The sequence below is a fragment of the Ambystoma mexicanum genome, chromosome 3p, assembly GCF_040938575.1.
Source record: "Ambystoma mexicanum isolate Mex_15411 chromosome 3p, UKY_AmexF1_1, whole genome shotgun sequence".
NCBI lineage: Eukaryota > Metazoa > Chordata > Amphibia > Caudata > Ambystomatidae > Ambystoma > Ambystoma mexicanum.
The window spans coordinates 657821848-657840914 of record NC_090925.1 but is presented as its reverse complement, the minus strand read 5'-3'; positions in this window follow the sequence as shown (position 1 = coordinate 657840914).

Sequence of the window (19067 nt, the reverse complement as noted above, 5' to 3'; positions counted from 1 at the left end):
CCAACTCATGTCTCCCATCACCCCCACCCCCAGCAGTGCAGGGGCAGCCTCCACCAGGCCCCCACTCATGTCCAACTCATGTCTCCCATCACCCCCACCCCCAGCAGTGCAGGGGCAGCCTCCACCAGGCCCCCACTCATGTCACCCTGCACCCCCACCCCCCAGCAGTGCAGGGGCAGCCTCCACCAGGCCGCCACTCATGTCGCCCTGCACCCCCACACCCCAGCCATCAGGGGCAGCCTCCACCAGGTCCCCACTCATGTCTCCCATCACCCCCACCCCCAGCAGTGCAGGGGCAGCCTCCACCAGGCCCCCACCCATGTCTTCCACCACCCCCACACCCCAGCAGTGCAGGGGCAGCCTCCACCAGGCCCCCACTCATGTCTCCCATCACCCCCACCCCCCAGCCACCAGGGGCAGCCTCCACCAGGCCCCCACTCATGTCTCCCTGCACCCACACCCCCAGCAGTGCAGGGGCAGCCTCCACCAGTCCCCCACTCATATCTCCCACCACCCCCACCCCCCAGCCACCAGGGGCAGCCTCCACCAGGCCCCCACCGATGTCTCCCACCACCCCCACCCCCCAGCACTGTTGGTCACCTGCCAGCAGGCCCCCACCCATGTCCAACCATGTTCACCACCACCCCCACCCCCCAGCACTGTGGGGCACCTGCCAGCAGGCCCCACCCATGTCTCCCACCACCCCCACCCCCCAGCCACCAGGGGCAGCCTCCACCAGGCCCCCACCCATGTCTCCCACCACCCCCCAGCAGTGCAGGGCAGCCTCCACCAGCCCCCCCCCCATGTCTCCCACCACCCCCACCCCCCAGCAGTGAAGGGGCAGCCTCCACCAGGCCCCCACTCATGTCTCCCTGCACCCCCACCCCCGAGGAGTGCAAGGCAGCCTGCACCAGGCCCCCACCCATGTCTCCCACCCCCCCCACCCCCCAGGAGTGCAGGGGCAGCTTCCACCAGGCCCCCACTCATTTCTCCCATCACCCCCACCCCCCAGCCACCAGGGGCATCCTCCACCAGGCCCCCACTCATTTCCCCTATCACCCCCACCCCCCAGCCACCAGGGGCAGCCTCCACCAGGCCCCCACTCATGTCTCCCTGCACCCCCACCCCCCAGCAGTGCAGGGTCAGCCTCCACCAGGCCCCCACTCATGTCCAACTCATGTCTCCCATCACCCCCACCCCCAGCAGTGCAGGGGCAGCCTCCACCAGGCCCCCACACATGTCCAACTCATGTCTCCCATCACCCCCACCCCCAGCAGTGCAGGGGCAGCCTCCACCAGGCCCCCACTCATGTCTCCCTGCACCCCCACCCCTCAGCAGTGCAGGGGCAGCCTCCACCAGGCCCCCACTCATGTCTCCCTGCACCCCCAGCCACCAGGGACAGCCTCCACCAGGTCCCCACTCATGTCTCCCATCACCCCCACCCCCCATCAGTGCAGGGGCAGCCTCCACCAGGCCCCCACCCATGTCTACCACCACCCCCACACCCCAGCAGTGCAGGGGCAGCCTCCACCAGGCCCCCACTCATGTCTCCCTTCACCCCCACCCCCCGGCCACCAGGGGCAGCCTCCACCAGGCCCCCACTCATGTCCAACTCATGTCTCCCATCACCCCCACCCCCAGCAGTGCAGGGGCAGCCTCCACCAGGCCCCCACTCATGTCTCCCTGCACCCCCACACCCCAGCAGTGCAGGGGCAGCCTCCACCAGGCCCCCACTCATGTCTCCCTGCACCCCCACCCCCCAGCCACCAGGGGCAGCCTCCACCAGGTCCCCACTCATGTCTCCCATCACCCCCACCCCCCAGCAGTGCAGGGGCAGCCTCCACCAGGCCCCCACCCATGTCTACCACCACCCCCAAACCCCAGCAGTGCAGGGGCAGCCTCCACCAGGCCCCCACTCATGTCTCCCATCACCCCCACCCCCCAGCCACCAGGGGCAGCCTCCTCCAGGCCCCCACTCATGTCTCCCTGCACCCCCACCCCCCAGCAGTGCAGGGGCAGCCTCCACCAGGCCCCCACTCATGTCTCCCTGCACCCCCAGCCACCAGGGACAGCCTCCACCAGTTCCCCACTCATGTCTCCCATCACCCCCACCCCCCATCAGTGCAGGGACAGCCTCCACCAGGCCCCCACTCATGTCTCCCTGCACCCCCACACCCCAGCAGTGCAGGGGCAGCCTCCACCAGGCCCCCACTCATGTCTCCCATCACCCCCACCCCCAGCAGTGCAGGGGCAGCCTCCACCAGGCCCCCACTCATGTCTCCCTGCACCCCCACCCCCCAGCAGTGCAGGGGCAGCCTCCACCAGGCCCCCACTCATGTCTCCCTGCACCCCCATCCACCAGGGACAGCCTCCACCAGGTCCCCACTCATGTCTCCCATCACCCCCACCCCCCATCAGGGCAGGGGCAGCCTCCACCAGGCCCCCACTCATGTCTCCCATCACCCCCACCCCCAGCAGTGCAGGGGCAGCCTCCACCAGGCCCCCACTCATGTCTCCCTGCACCCCCACCCCCCAGCAGTGCAGGGGCAGCCTCCACCAGGCACCCACTCATGTCTACCTGCACCCCCATCCACCAGGGACAGCCTCCACCAGGCCCCCACTCATGTCTTCCTGCACCCCCACCCCCCAGCAGTGCAGGGGCAGCCTCCACCAGGCCCCCACTCATGTCCAACTCATGTCTCCCATCACCCCCACCCCCAGCAGTGCAGGGGCAGCCTCCACCAGGCCCCCACTCATGTCTCCCTGCACTCCCACACCCCAGCAGTGCAGGGGCAGCCTCCACCAGGCCCCCACTCATGTCTCCCTGCACCCCCACCCCCCAGCCACCAGGGGCAGCCTCCACCAGGTCCACACTCATGTCTCCCATCACCCCCACCCCCCAGCAGTGCAGGGGCAGCCTCCACCAGGCCCCACCCATGTCTACCACCACCCCCAAACCCCAGCAGTGCAGGGGCAGCCTCCACCAGGCCCCCACTCATGTCTCCCATCACCCCCACCCCCCAGCCACCAGGGGCAGCCTCCACCAGGCCCCCACTCATGTCTCCCTGCACCCCACCCCCCAGCAGTGCAGGGGCAGCCTCCACCAGTCACCCACTCATTTATCCCACCACCCCCACCCCCCAGCCACCAGGGGCAGCCTCCACCAGGCCCCCACCCATGTCTCCCACCACCCCCATCCCCCAGCACTGTGGGTCACCTGCCAGCAGGCCCCCACCCATGTCCAACCATGTTCCCCACCACCCCCATCCCCCAGCACTGTGGGGCACCTGCCAGCAGGCCCCACCCATGTCTCCCACCACCCCCACCCCCCAGCCACCAGGGGCAGCCTCCACCAGGCCCCCACCCATGTCTTCCACCACCCCCACCCCCCAGCAGTGCAGGGGCAGCCTCGACAGTCCCCCACCCATGTCTCCCACCACCCCCACCCCCCAGCAGTGCAGGGGCAGCCTCCACCAGGCCCCCACTCATGTCTCCCTGCACCCCCATCCCCGAGGAGTGCAGGGGCAGCCTCCACCAGGCCCCCACCCATGTCTCCCACCACCCCCACCCCCCAGCAGTGCAGGGGCAGCCTCCACCAGGCCCCCACTCATGTCTCCCACCACCCCCACCCCCCAGCAGTGCAGGGGCAGCCTCCACCAGGCCCCCACCCATGTCTCCCACCACCCCCACCCCCCAGCAGTGCAGGGGCAGCCTCCACCAGGCCCCCACCCATGTCTCCCACCACCCCCACCCCCTAGCAGTGCAGGGGCAGCCTCCACCAGGCCCCCACTCATGTCTCCCATCACCCCCACGCCCCCAGCCACCTGGGGCATCCTCCACCAGGCCCCCACTTATTTCCCCTATCACCCCCACCCCCAGCCACCAGTGGCAGCCTCCACCAGGCCCCCACTCATGTCTCCCTGCACCCCCACCCCCCCAGCCACCAGGGGCATCCTCCACCAGCCCCCCACTTATTTCCCCTATCACCCCCACCCCCCAGCCACCAGGGGCAGCCTCCACCAGGCCCCCACTCATGTCCAACTCATGTCTCCCATCACCCCCACCCCCAGCAGTGCAGGGGCAGTCTCCACCAGGCCCCCACCCATGTCTCCCACCACCCCCACCCCCCATCAGTGCAGGGGCAGCCTCCACCAGGCCCCAATCATGTCTCCCACCACCCCCACCCCCCAGCAGTGCAGGGGCACCCACCACCAGGCCCCCACCCATGTCTCCCACCACCCCCACCCCCCAGCAGTGCAGGGGCAGCCTCCACCAGACCCCCACCCATGTCTACCACCACCCCCACCCCCCAGCCACCAGGGGCAGCCTCCACCAGGCCCCCACTCATGTCTCCCTGCACCCCCACCCCTCAGCAGTGCAGGGGCAGCCTCCACCAGGCCCCCACTCATGTCCAACTCATGTCTCCCATCACCCCCACCCCCAGCAGTGCAGGGGCAGCCTCCACCAGGCCCCCACTCATGTCCAACTCATGTCTCCCATCACCCCCACCCCCAGCAGTGCAGGGGCAGCCTCCACCAGGCCCCCACCCATGTTTCCCACCACCCCCACCCCCCAGCAGTGCAGGGGCAGCCTCCACCAGGCCCCCACCCATGTCTCCCACCACCCCCATCCCCCAGCAGTGCAGGGGCAGCCTCCACCAGGCCCCCACTCATGTCTCCCTGCACCCCACCCCCCAGCACTGCAGGGGAAGCCTCCTGCAGTCCCCCACTCATATTTCCCACCACCCCCACCCCCCAGCCACCAGGGGCAGCCTCCACCAGGCCCCCACCCATGTCTCCCACCACCCCCACCGCCCAGAACTGTGGGTCACCTGCCAGTAGGCCCCCACCCATGTCCAACCATGTTCCCCACCACCCCCAGCCCCCAGCACTGTGGGGCACCTGCCAGCAGGCCCCCAGCCATGTCCAACTCATGTCTCCCATCACCCCCACCCCAGCAGTGCAGGGGCAGCCTCCACCAGGCCCCCACTCATGTCCAACTCATGTCTCCCATCACCCCCACCCCCAGCAGTGCAGGGGCAGCCTCCACCAGGCCCCCACTCATGTCCAACTCATGTCTCCCATCACCCCACCCCCAGCAGTGCAGGGGCAGCCTCCACCAGGCCCCCACCCATGTCTCCCACCACCCCCACCCCCCAGCAGTGCAGGGGCAGCCTCCACCAGGCCCCCACCCATGTCTCCCATCACGGCCACCCCCCAGCAGTGCAGGGGCAGCCTCCACCAGGCCCCCACCCATGTCTCCCACCACCCCCACCCCCCCAGTCTCCAGGGGCAGCCTCCACCAGGCCCCCACCCATGTCTCCCACCACCCCCACCCCCCAGCAGTGCAGAGGCAGCCTCCACCAGGCCCCCACCCATGTCTCCCACCACCCCACCCCCCAGCACTGTGGGGCACCTGCCAGCAGGCCCCCACCCATGTCCAACTCATGTTCCCCATCACCCCCACACCCCAGCAGTGCAGGGGCAGCCTCCACCAGGCCCCCACCTATGTCTCCCACCACCCCCACCCCCCAGCATTGTGGGGCACCTGCCAGCAGGCCCCCACCCATGTGCAACTCATGTTCCCCAGCCAACATGTCATCACAATCTAGATCCCTGGTCCCTATGGTCAGCCTCCAAATGCAAAACACCCACCCGAGTATTGCATCCACCCACTCATAATTTGCAATTACATCACAGAACACCAATTGCAAGTTCCGAAACAAACACATTTCCCTCACATACACCCAATGAGTGTCAGTGAATCTCAAAACACATATCATGAAATGCATGAAACCAATGAGATACCACACATTGAAGTTCACCAAAAATAATATGTATTAAAGGAAAAATCAATAGAATAAAAAATGAAGAAACAGAAACGTGAATGTACAAAAATGAAAAGAAGCATGTCCGTCAAAAAAAGCAAAACTAAAAATAAAAATCCAAAGTAATGTCCAAAGTCAATGTCCACAAAACAAAATCCAATGGGGAATAAAAAAGAAAGCCATTGCTCCATGGTTAAAAATAGAAATAAAAATACAATCCAACTGTCAACTATGTACATGGGAACAATCCAGGGTCCATTATCCCAACAAAATAAAGGAAACCTATCTAACTACACTAACTAATAAAATAAACTATATACAAAAATGTGGCCAATGTCCGAAAGGTCCAAATAAAATAAAAACAAAAATGAAACCTAACACTACCTAGAAACTATGTACAAGGGCAGCGGGCAAGTTTCACGGCTCACTTGTGGATGTTCCGGGCCAGGGCATCATCGAACTCCTCCTCAATGTCCGGAGGCGGTCCTCCTCCATGGCCCCGAGGGTCGGCAGGGCCGCCGACGTCTCCACCTCCAAACCCCTGCAGATTGCCTCGAGGCACTCGGCCCGCCTCAGGGCCCTCCGCATGGAGTTCTCTGCCCTGACCATTGTGAGCAGTGCCTCTTCCGCCCGCTGCCGCTCCGCATCTATGGCGTGGCCCAACCGCTGCCACACGGAAGACAATCTCTGTCCTGGGTCCTCCTGCCCTCTGGCCGATGCCTGCCCCTCCGATGTCGAAGGCCTCGAGCCTTCATGGCTCCCACCACATTGCTGCTGCTGCTGTGCCTCTGCCCGTGCACTGCCTCCTGCTGCCTGCACATCCTCTGCCGGCTGGGGTGCAGTTGTTGATGTGGCCACCCCTGCTGGACGTCTGACTCCCGACTTTGGCAGGGATGCCTCCTCCACCAGCCTGGCCGCACCGTCAGAGGCAGCTCCACAGGGCACCCAAGTGACTGCTGGGTGGGAAGATGGCACAGAGGACGACTGGCGCGTAGGGGGTCCAGTTGAGGAGGGGGTCGGAGCAAGCCCCATCAGACGGAGGAATCCGGCCTGGGTGACCTGTCCCAGCAGGCTGACGTGGTCAACGAGCCATTCGAGATGACTCGCAGTCTCTTCATGAAAAGACTGCAGGTCAGCTCGCATGGCCTGTTGACGCAACGCCACACCAGCTAGGACAGGCTCAACCCGGACCTGGATAGCCAGGTCCGCAGGCAGAGGAAGGCCAGTTGACGTGAGCTCATCCCCTGCCTGAAAACGGGTCTGGACGTAGGCATCCCTGCTGGTGCAAGATGATGCAGGGACAGGATCGGGGACAGGATTGCACACAGGTACCTCCGCGGCAGCCTGTGCTGCTTCCTGTCCCTGGTCCTGCACTGCACCAGTGGGATCCCCACCTCCAGACCCCGTCTCTGGTGCTTGCACGGCCTCCTCCTCCACCAAACCCCCACCAACCTGGATGACTCCATGCCATCTTCCCCTGTTGGGCCCTGTGGGGTCCCAGCTGCCCCTTCTGCTGCCGAGGAGTCCAACTCCAACCTCCGCCTCTTGGACCTCCCCCCGGCAGCTGCGGCCTGGGAAGCGGCACCGGACTCCCACTCCCCGACGAGATGACAACCTGGGTGGGGAGCCGGACCTTGCGTCTCCGGCTGGCGGTCGGATCCCCGCCGCTGTGCTCCACAGCACCTTCTCCGCTCTCTTCATCAGTTGACGCTGCAGACAGGGAGAAACAAAACACAGTCATCAGGGCACTGTACAATGGACACATACACACATGACAGTTGTACATGAGTGGCATTGGCAAACCTCAGACATGTCATCACAATCCCCAACACACATTACAACTCGCACACATGAGCCATGCCACAGCCATATCGCAACTGCCACCACCATCCATACACATACAACAGCATGAGCAGCCAAAGGTGAGCCAGACATCACATGCAACACAGGAAGTGCACCACACATGTACACACACCACCACACTTGCATGCATGTGTGCACCTCTGCCAAGTGTCGCTCTGTTCAGACGGGCATCCATGTCACATCTGCCAATCAGGCTTCCACATACCGCTGTCACATGCATCCATGTTGCATCACTGTTGCACCCTTGTCAAATACACACACATGCACATGTACACAGTGCTGATACATGTAGCCGAAAACAACATACATGCGTGACATCACGGACATGTCTACTTACATACACATTCATCCAAACATGTGTGCCCACACAACTGCATTTGGCATGAAAGCCTACACACACAAGCACCATCCATGTCTCACACATTACAGGCCTCGCATGTGTCAGCCCCACGGCCCTGTACACCCCCACCCATACTCGACCCCATACAAACAGATGTGCAACCTGCACACTACTGAATAATCACCACATGCACTGCTCACAATCAGGATGCATGTACACTCACCGCTCGACTCCAGACGGGTCTGCTTCTCAAGGACCTGGACGTGGAGCGCTGGGGATATGCGTTCCAGGACCCTCATCTGTTCTTCTGACAAGTGGCCCCGGCGCCCCTTGGCATCCGCTGCCTTCAAGAGGCGCCGGGCCTTGTTCAGGGTCCTGGACTTGAAGTCCTCCCAGCGCTTCCTGACATGTTGTAAGTCGCAGACTGCCACCCCCTCCGCGTTGATGGCAGCAACGATGTCAGTCCAGATCCGAGTCCGTCCTTCCTTGTCGGCGCGGGAACTTCCGAAGAGGGCATCATACTGCCCCAGGACTTACTCCACCAGGACACCAACTTCGGTGGCACTGAAGCTGGTGCCCCTCTGCCTCTCTGGCCGGGGGTTGTCAGTGGTCACAGATGGTGTTTGCCCCGACATGACAACCCCAGAGGCAGGAGTGGGTGGGAACTGGGTCCTGGGGCTGGGCTGTGGAGCGATGGAATCCCAGTCGGGAGTCTTCGGTTCCAGCAGGGGTGGTCACAGCAACAGCACCCCTGGCTGATGTGCAGGCAGCAAATGGCAGGGCACGTGGGCAGCAGGCAGTCAGGCAGCAGCAGATGGCAGGTGGGAGCATGCTCGGGGCTCTGGGGGGCAGTAGTTTGGCCTTCTGGGCAGGAGCGTGGTCTTCCGTGTGCTTACGCGTGGCCAGCTTGATACGGAGTGATTTGGCACGTGAAAAATCTGCACGTCAGCGTGTAATTCGAGGAAAGGCCCTTAGCGCGTAAGCGCGTCTGCCCGCATACGCATTTTCATTGGACAGAAGGCCCCTCAAGCGCAATCGCCCCTGTGACGTGACGCGTACAGACGTGCATGGGCATTTCAGCGCGCGTGAAAAACTGCACGTCCGCGTGTAATACGAGGAAAGGCCCTTACCGCGTATGCACGGCAGCACGCATATGCGATTTCATTGGACCAAAGGCCCTTAGCGCGTGAGCACGTCTGTGACATGACGCGCGCAGGTGTTTCCCTCATTGCACGTGATGACAGAACACATGTGGATTCCCACCAATCGCGTGTGAAAGTTCCGAACACACGTACCCAAGCTAATCGCTTGTGGAACTTCCCACGCACCCCGAAACACACGTACCCAGGCCAGTTGCGTGTACGCTCACTCCCCTCCGATCACACGCGATGACACTCGGACGTATCCGAATACGGGAAACCCGCGCACGGCAAAAGACGTGCACAGGCGTCAACACGTCTGCCACACGAAGGCAGGCGGCAGCGTCCCTGCGCACAGCATAAAAGTGCATGCAAACAACAAACGCGTATATACAGCTACGATGAATGCCCCGTTTGTCGCTGCACTGATCGTGGGACACCGCAGGAGGAGGAGAATAGCCAGGGTACGCATTTTCGCACCACGGACAAGCCTTTTTGGGATGCCTGACGACCAGGTCTATGGCAGGTATAGGTTTCCACCCCATATCATCCTAGACCTGGTCAGGGAGTGGGAAGATGACCTCACATCCCCCACCCTTTGCTCCCAAGCATTGAGCCCCTTGGAGAAGCTGCTCAATGTCCTGCATTTTTTGGCCACTGGGTCATTTCAGCGGACCACTGCCATAGTGGGGGGGGGTCTCACAGGCCACGCAGTCACGCTGCCTACACCAGGTACTGGCAATCATGACAGCGCGCCCCTCAGTCCGCAGGCACATATACATGCCCAGAACAACCGCAGAAAGGCAGGCCGTTGTCCTGGATTTTTTCAGGGTGGCACACTTCCCCAAAGTGCTCGGTGCCATAGATTGCACCCATGTGGCCCTACGTCCACCTAGGCCCATTGAGCACATCTACCGAAACCGCAAGCACTGGCATTCCATCAATGTACAGGTGGTATGTGATGCAAAGGGAATCATCACCTCTGTCTATGCAAACTACCCTGGCTCCACCCATGACAGTTTCATATACAGAATGTCCGCACTGAGCTGGGCCCTGGAAGCTGGGCAGCATGGTGACACATGGCTCCTAGGTCAGTACAAATGCCCTTGCACATGCATGCAAGTCACACACAGACAAATATCCAAACCCTAATAATCTCAACTATTATCACCTCCCCAGGGGACAGTGCCTACCCTCTGAGCAACCACATGATGATTCCAATCCGTAACCCCACCACACCACCCCAGGTAAGATACAACGCCGCCCATTTTGCAACCAGGGGCATAGTGGAGCGCACATTCGGAGTGCTCAAGTCACGTTTCCGCTCCCTTGACCGCTCTGGTGGGCAACTACTCTATGCACCACCAGTAGTGTGCAGGATCATTGTGGCAGCATGTGTCCTGCACAATGTTGCAACACGGCAGGGTGTCCCGGTGGACATGGTGGTGCCCCCACATCACCAACCACAGGCACAGGCGCTGCCCATGGGAGGGGACAGGGCACGTGGCGAGGAAGCCCGGACCCAGCTTGTGGCCACATTTTTCACCTAAACTCCCACCCCTGCGGAGTGCACACAGGCCTGGCACATACCAGGTGAGAATCGATGATGACAAAGAGACAGTTAACTGTCACAACCCTACCACCCTGAGAAAGTTGCCATGGAAGTGCCACATGGTCTGCATCCCTAGCTACTTAAACACAAGCTATCCTGTGTGACCAAAAGGCACACATATGACATATGACATGATATGGCCCATACACAAGTATTCCAAGGCGCAATGAGGCAGGGAGGGGGGAACAAGGGAACACAGAGAAACGTACTACTAGGCCAGGTGTCATTGGGATCGTGCAAGTGCAGGGGTAGGGGGAATGGGAAAAGTGCAAGGGGAAGGGTGGGGGGGAGTCCAGTACAGGGGAAGTAGCCCAAAAAAATAATACATAGGTCGCCTGGTGGCAACTACAAAGGTAAGTGCAGACAAGTGCTGGGAAGGGAGGGCTGTAGGGATAGAGAGACAGTACTGCAGTGCAGGGGTTGCCAGGGAGGCAGTGCAAGTGGAGAGAGGCTGGGCCAGGGACCGAGGTCGGTGAGAGTGGCCCAGTTGCAGCTCCTGTGCAGTTCCAGTGGAGAATTCTGCAAGGGAGGGGAGAGGCAGACAGTAAGCAGAATCAAAGAGGAAGGTCTTGAGGTGCTTCCATAAACTGGAGATGATTCCCCTCAAGTTCAAGTCATGCCGGAAGTCTGTTCCAGGGGGAGGGCCCTGCTGCCGAGAGAAATCTACCCCCAGCTAGTAGCTCTGAGAAGCGGATGACACGGACATGCAAGGTGTGCATCACACACACCTGCAAACCAGGCCATGGCCATCACTGTCATGTAACTCAAACCCTCCCAAACATCAACATGACATGGCACGCAATACCCATACACCAACGCAGTAACGATAAGCTACACATTGCCATGTCCTAAATGCACAGTGGCATCGGACACTGCTGCCTGACCCGGAATCAGATGAAATGACAGACCAACAACCTCCCACCCAAAATAAGTCATTTCCAAATGCATTACAACAGTCGTAGACGTAACATCACAATGAATGCCTGTCTACATGCACATTATGCATTGCAAAATCAACACGGCAGCTCATGTGTGCAGTGTCCTACTCCTGCATCACACTGCTCAGCGCACAGCACAGTTAACAGCCATTGTGTGTGATGCACACCCTGAGCATCACATCTAAGTGACAGACCACATCAAACATCAAATTAGGCATGTACTGGATCCATGATCGGTCACAGAACATGTGCTGCCGGGACACAGTGGGCACCAGAAGGCAAACAGTGTACACGTGGATATGCAAGGGTGGGAGTACATGTAGTGCATCAGAGTGCAAGTGTGTGGTTCTGCAAGGACATGCACTCCACATATGCATGTGCACTCAAGTGACCATCAGTGTTCCCTACACATCACATGTGAACATCCACCATGTGTACACCCCAGCATGTCAAACCACAACTATCCCCTCGCACCTGAAAGGAAAACACAACACATGAACAGGCATTGATCAGCAGAACACAACATGTACATAGGATACCACCATTACTATGTCAGAGTTCCCATCACACTGCAGGGCAAGGCAACTATCAACAACAACCCCCCCTCCCTCACAAATGACCATGACCCACTGAACAACTGCACCTGGGTCATGGAGCCTCCAAACCTCAATCCCACCTGGCCACAGGATCACCTTTACCCTTCGTCACCATCTCCCACCTTGAGTGTAAAAAGATGCCTGAACCCTCAGAATCCACACTCATTTCCAAAATCACAAAATCGAAGGCATAAAAATGAACCCGAACACCCTCCAGTAGATGACTTGACGTAGCAGTACCTCACAAAGGCCAAGTACTACCACAATGATGCAACAACCAAGGTAGCACAGCAAAACAATGTCACGACAGGATGTGAGTCATGTGTGGTACATGACATAGGATGATGCACCATGAATGGATGTGTACTGTCACAGGTCCCCTGTACAGGCGCGGCAGTGTCACGAAACAACCACCCCCACCATGTCCCGGGTGCCTGCAATATCAAACTCACACAGGCCCCTGAGACCCTGGTGGGGAATGAGGTTCAGGGATATGCAGTCGGGACAGGTGTTGACACACTGGATGACTGGAATGAGCGGCAGGAGAGGGGAGGAGGAATGACACATGAAACTAGGGAATGCACGAAAATGTACAACCTGCATGAACACATACACAATCCAAACAAACTTGGACATCATTGTCATGGCCTTCTGTAGTCCAGGCTCAGGAGTGGTACGAACCAACCACCGCCTCTAGGGTTTTGGCGCCTGCAAGTTCGGGGCTTACACAGGCATCTGCAACCCCAGTGGGGAAAGAGGGTCAGGGAACGTTGCTTGGATAGGCACGGGAAGCAGGAACACCGGGTAGAGGGTACAGGTTTCAAAATTGCATAGGATCACGGGTGATTAGGGAGAAAAAAACATACCAAATTGAACCACACATACATCGATGCATCAGTACACTCCCCAGCAAGCCTATGCAGAGCAGTTTGTAAGAAAAACAACAAGACACTTAGCTCTGGTTTTGAGTGCTGGCCTCCTGCTTGCGCACTCTCAGGTCCGGTTACAGGAGCACTGCAATGCTGCAAAGAGAGACACAGTCAACAACCTGTACGTGCCAATTGCACAAAAACACAACACCAAACATGCCCGATAGCAACAGACTGCTCTACAAACAGACAATCTGTGGTTGATGCTTCGTACCCATATATAACATCACCCCTGTGACGGGTCATACACAGTCAATGCAGTAAGGCAGCCGCTGCTGGGTGCATGGCAAATGGAACACCAATGTGTCACAATTCACACAACATGCAATGTTCCCTGGGTAAGCAGACAGACCCATATAGCAAGCCATGACTACAGAGCAAATTGCGTACCACCATGACCGAAACAAAGTTGGCAGTGCATTTATCATGAAGTACGTGGAAAAGACATGCACTGCACCCGAGTATGTCCCTTGCTGTATGTCCCTGTGAGCTGCCCCTTTCCATTTCTCGGAAGGCTACATGGTTGATACAAGTGGCTCAATGGACCTTGGTGTACCGGAGGGTATGTGCCACTGCCCCTGCATGTGTCCCAGACAACCCTACTATCAGCAGCCATCAGTCCACAAACACATCTGAGCTGCATTGTGTGCTTCAACACCAATATTCGTCTAAGCTCACCCTCAGTGCTGTGACTAAGCCTGCATGTGCAACTCGCCTGGTGCAAGCTTTGCTGTGTCGTGGCCCCCCTGTGATGCTCACCTCGCCTGGAGTTCGTTGGAACATGTCATCAGTTCTAGGATGTGGGTCTGCAATCCCTGTGCCTCTGCTTCTGCACACATGTGCATGTGGGCACCAACAAACGGGTCCAGAATTCCGTCGTCCAATGGGCCATGTCTGCTGGCAAAGGTGCTCTGGAGGCTCATCCCCCTGCAGAAAGGGCATGAAACACATGATTAATGCTTCAAAGTCATCTGTGTGTGTCTCATCAGGCATCTCATTACTTGTCCATGTCAGAGAGTCACATCACAAATCACACCAGCAGTCCGTCTTTCACCTCCAAAGTGTGGAACACTATCTACAGCATGAATTGCAACAAGCACATGTACAGGAAAGATATGAAACATACTACACAATGCATAGCAATCAATGTCCACATTAATCATGACACACCACATCTAGCAAAAGCTGAACAGTGGACAATGACACCTAAATCATCCCCACTAGGGGTGTCAACACAAGTCACACAGCACCAGACATGCCACAGATATGACAGTCCAAAGCCCTTGTGTAAAATGCTGTAACACCGAACCATCCTTGCGAGCCCATGGATTAGGGAGGCAGGAGTGGCATATGTGAGTCAAGGAACCCAAGCAGCAAACACATACACAAGACAACCATGAAGGGCCCAGCTGGAACAGACAGTGGATGCCTTCAAAAGCCACAAAGCACCGCACCGTCACATGAAAGCACAATAGACTATCAATTTTAAACTAAATCAACTATTAACTAATTACACTAACTATGGAAAACCTACATTACCTATTTAAACTAACTATGAAACAGAAACTTAACTAACTAAACTAAAAGAAAAATCAAAAATGGCCACATACGACTCGGGGGGAGGGGAGGCACCCAGGAAGGGGGAGGTACAGGGTGCTGCTCAACATCCACATGCGATGATGCTGAGCCAAAAAAAAATCCTCCATGGGCTCAATGCCTGCACAGCACGACCTATGTGGGAGATAGATGGTCGTCCGAGTCTGGCTCATCCTGGAAAGGAGGACGTGGCACAGTAGCCTGGCCACGCCTAGCCACAGCTTGCCCATCGTTGGCAGTAAGTCTGCCGGAGGGGTGAGCCTGGTTCTGTGTGGCGATGTGACGTAGGTCTGCATGCAGAACCTCCCGTGATACACGTGCTTCCTCTTGCAAGGTAGCACGTGTAACACGGAGTTCCTCCTGCAAGGCCTGGCTGGACAACCGCTGCACCTCCCGGCAAGCCTGTAGCTCAGCCGAGATGGTACGCTCAAACTGTGCAAACCTCTCCTCTGCCTGCTGCCTCTGGGACATCATAAGGACACCCAGAGTGGATCTGAGGGAAGCATACTCCTCCCTCAGGGCATCCATGTGCGCCTCTGCGTGAGCAGCAATTGCTTGACGCAGAGACAACATTTCAGCCTGGCGTGCCCTGTCTGAGGCCGCCATGCCCAGCCTGAGCGAGCGGGCCGTGGACCGTGCCGCCTGCTGCTGGAGAAGCACCTGCCTAGCAGTGGGGAGCACAGATCGGGCCACACGCTCCATGCTCTCAGCGATGTTCTCCATTGCTGCCCCCTGCCGTTCGGAATTGGCAGTCATGTCTTGCTCCCACTCAGTATACAGCGGTTGCGCGCGGTGACCGCGTTGCGGGGCTTGACCCCTGCGGGACCCAAGGACCGGGGGTCCTCGCTGTGTTGGCACCGCCTGCGGCTGCACGACTACATGCCCCGTCGACGTGATGTCCCAGGCACATCAGTGACTGGTGTGGAGGGTGACCCTGCGTCCCGATCCACCACGGGCGGAGGAACCAAGACTGTCTGATCCCTCAGTGCAGGTGTCGCAGACAGAGGAGTGTCCACATCAGAATCACTCACCCCTGACACATGGACTTGATGCTCATCCAACTCAACATGGACGTCAGAGTCGTCATCAAGGCTGGACTCATAGGCAGCCAGAGACAAGATGGACTGCAGCACTTGGGGGTTTTCATGGCCTACCACCCCACGACCTCCACTAGTGCTGGGTTGATGTGGCGTTACCAACCCTGTGTCTGGCATGACAACACCATCCTCTGCCTCCATTGCATCATCACCTGAAAAATAGAGAGAAAAAGGTCAATACACATGTCAGAAGCACACGACACACACACACATCGACAGCAAAGGTATCCGGCAGACATGTGACACAGAACATGTGACCTGGCATGCATGCTGGGTATACTTTGAATAGCTTCTGTGATCAGACCTGTTGAAAGGTGGCAGTTTCCATGGAAGTGCAGTGCAGAAAATGTGTACGCCACTCACTCCCTACATGTACAAGCACTACATGGTGTGTGCCAGGAAATGTGAAGGCAGTGCAATGTCAAATTCAGACATCACATGCATGGTGCATTCAATGTGTACCATGTCTAGAAGCCAAGCACCCCTCCACCCCAGTACCAAAGCAGGGATGCCTAGCATGGTATCAAAAGGCTGACCATACACCTGTGTATTGACAGGCAGTGCTGACTGGCATCGACAGATTAATGTGATTCAAATTACAACACTGCAAATGATGCTGGGACAGTGGGCAGGACACATGATGGAAACTCTGGAGGCCGCCCACGTGTGAAGAAGACACAACAAGAGTTGGACAGAGTCATTGGCCATTGAACAGGCTGAGGCCTGTGAGCCACACAGATTGTCAGAGCCTAAACATGTGTGCAACGCAGGACTGAGCCACAGTTGACATGGGAAGGCTGATGAGATGGCAGGCAATGTATGTAACCAAGGACTTATATTACAGTGATCATCCAGTCAAGGACACATAGGGGCATGCGTGCAATGCACATGGAGCATGAATGTGCACTCATGTCCCTGTGGGACATCTGACCCATGCACAGTACAAGTGAGATACCCTGCATCGAGTACTAAGGCTGTACCACACGGCATATGTCTGGCAGATTCAACGCTGGAATTTAGCATCTACACAGGACACATGAACATGAAAGTACACATTGGCAAGATTGAAGCATACCAGTGCAAAGGTGGAACTGGGGTGCAGAGTGGCGGAAGAGGGGAAGGGAGCATGCCTACATGGAGTCCCGCATGCAGGCAGAGGAGACATGCATGAGGGTAGCATTGCATTACTTACAGATCAGAACCATGTACACGTCACATGTAGCAGCAATCATGCACAACACATCCCACAAGTGAAACACACACGTCCTCAACAAACATGCATCAACACTTACTGGACAGACATGGGTGGGGGCCTGGTGGTGGGTGCCCCTGCACTGCTGGGGGGTGGGGGTGGTGGGAGACATGGGTGGGGGCCTGGTGGAGCCTGCCCCTGGTGGCTGGGTGGTGGGGGTGGTGGGAGACATGGGTGGGGGCCTGGTGGTGGGTGCTCCTGCACTGCTGGGGGGTGGGGGTGGTGGGAGACATGGGTGGGGGCCTGGTGGTGGGTGCCCCTGCACTGCTGGGGGATGGGGGTGGTGGGAGACATGGGTGGGGGCCTGGTGGAGGCTGCCCCTGGTGGCTGGGGCGTGGGGGTGGTGTGAGACATGGGTGGGGGCCTGGTGGAGGCTGCCCGTGGTGGCTGGGGGATGGGGGTGGTGGGGAACATGAGTTGGACATGAGTGGGGGCCTGGTGGAGGCTGCCCCTGGTGGCTGGGGGATGGGGGTGGTGGGGAACATGAGTTGGACATGGGTGGGGGCCTGCTGGCAGGTGCCCCACAGTGCTGGGGGGTGGGGGTGGTGGGGAACATGAGTTGGACATGGGTGGGGGCCTGCTGGCAGGTGCCCCACAGTGCTGGGGGTGGGGGTGCAGGGGTACATGAGTTGGACATGAGTGGGGGCCTGCTGGCAGGTGCCCCACAGTGCTGGGGGGTGGGGTGGTGGGGAACATGAGTTGGACATGGGTGGGGGCCTGCTGGCAGGTGGCCCACAGTGCTGGGGGGTGGGGGTGCAGGGGTACATGAGTTGCACACGGGTGGGGGTCTGCTGGCAGGTGCCCCACAGTGCTGGGGGGTGGGGGTGGGGGTGCTGGGAGACATGGGTGGGGGCCTGGTGGAGGCTGCCCCTGGTGGCTGGGGGGTGGGGGTGGTGGGAGACATGGGTGGGGGCCTGGTGGAGGCTGCCCCTGGTGGCTGGGGGGTGGGGGTGGTGGGAGACATTGGTGGGGGCCTGGTGGTGGGTGCCCCTGCACTGCTGGGGGGTGGGGGTGGTGGGAGACATGGGTGGGGGCCTGGTGGAGGCTGCCCCTGGTGGCTGGGGGGTGGGGGTGGTGGGAGACATGGGTGGGGGCCTGGCTGGTGAAGGGTGCCCCTGCACTGCTGGGGGGTGGTGGGAGACATGGGTGGGGGCCTGTGGAGGGTGCCCCTGGTGGCTGGAGGTGCAGGGGGACATGCTTTGGTGGGCAGTAGTGCAAGTTGACATGTGGGTTGGCTGGGGGGCATGGCCATGGTGGATGGGGTGCCTGCAGGACATGTGCAGGGTAGGCCCCTGTGGTGTGAGCCACCTGCAGGGGCCGTGGAGGGTGTAGAGGGAACACCTGGGAAGGCCCACACGTGCAATTCACGTGTGGTGCTCCCTGCGCACCCCTGTAATACACAAACTCTGATGGAATCACGTGTCGAACTTCCCCCGCACCCCGAAATACACGTACCCTGATGGAATCGCGTGTGGAGCTTCCCGCGCACCCCTGGAATACACGTACCCTGCTGATTTTGCGTGTGTATCTTCCCCTGCACCCTGAAATACACATACCCTGCTGATATCGCGTGTGGAACTTCACGCGCACCCCTGAAAAACACGTACCCTGCGGAAGTCACGTATGTAACTTCCCCTGCACCCTGAAATACACGTACCCTGCTGATATCGCGTGTGGAACTTCACGCGCACCCCGAAATACACGTACCCTGATGAGATCGCGTGTGTGACTTCCCGCGCACCCCTGAAATACACGTACCCTGCTGAAATCGCGTGTGTAACTTCCCCTGCACCCTGAAATACACGTACCCTGATGGAATCGCGTGTGGAACTTCCCGTGCACCCCTGGAATACACGTACCCTGCTGATTTCGCGTGTG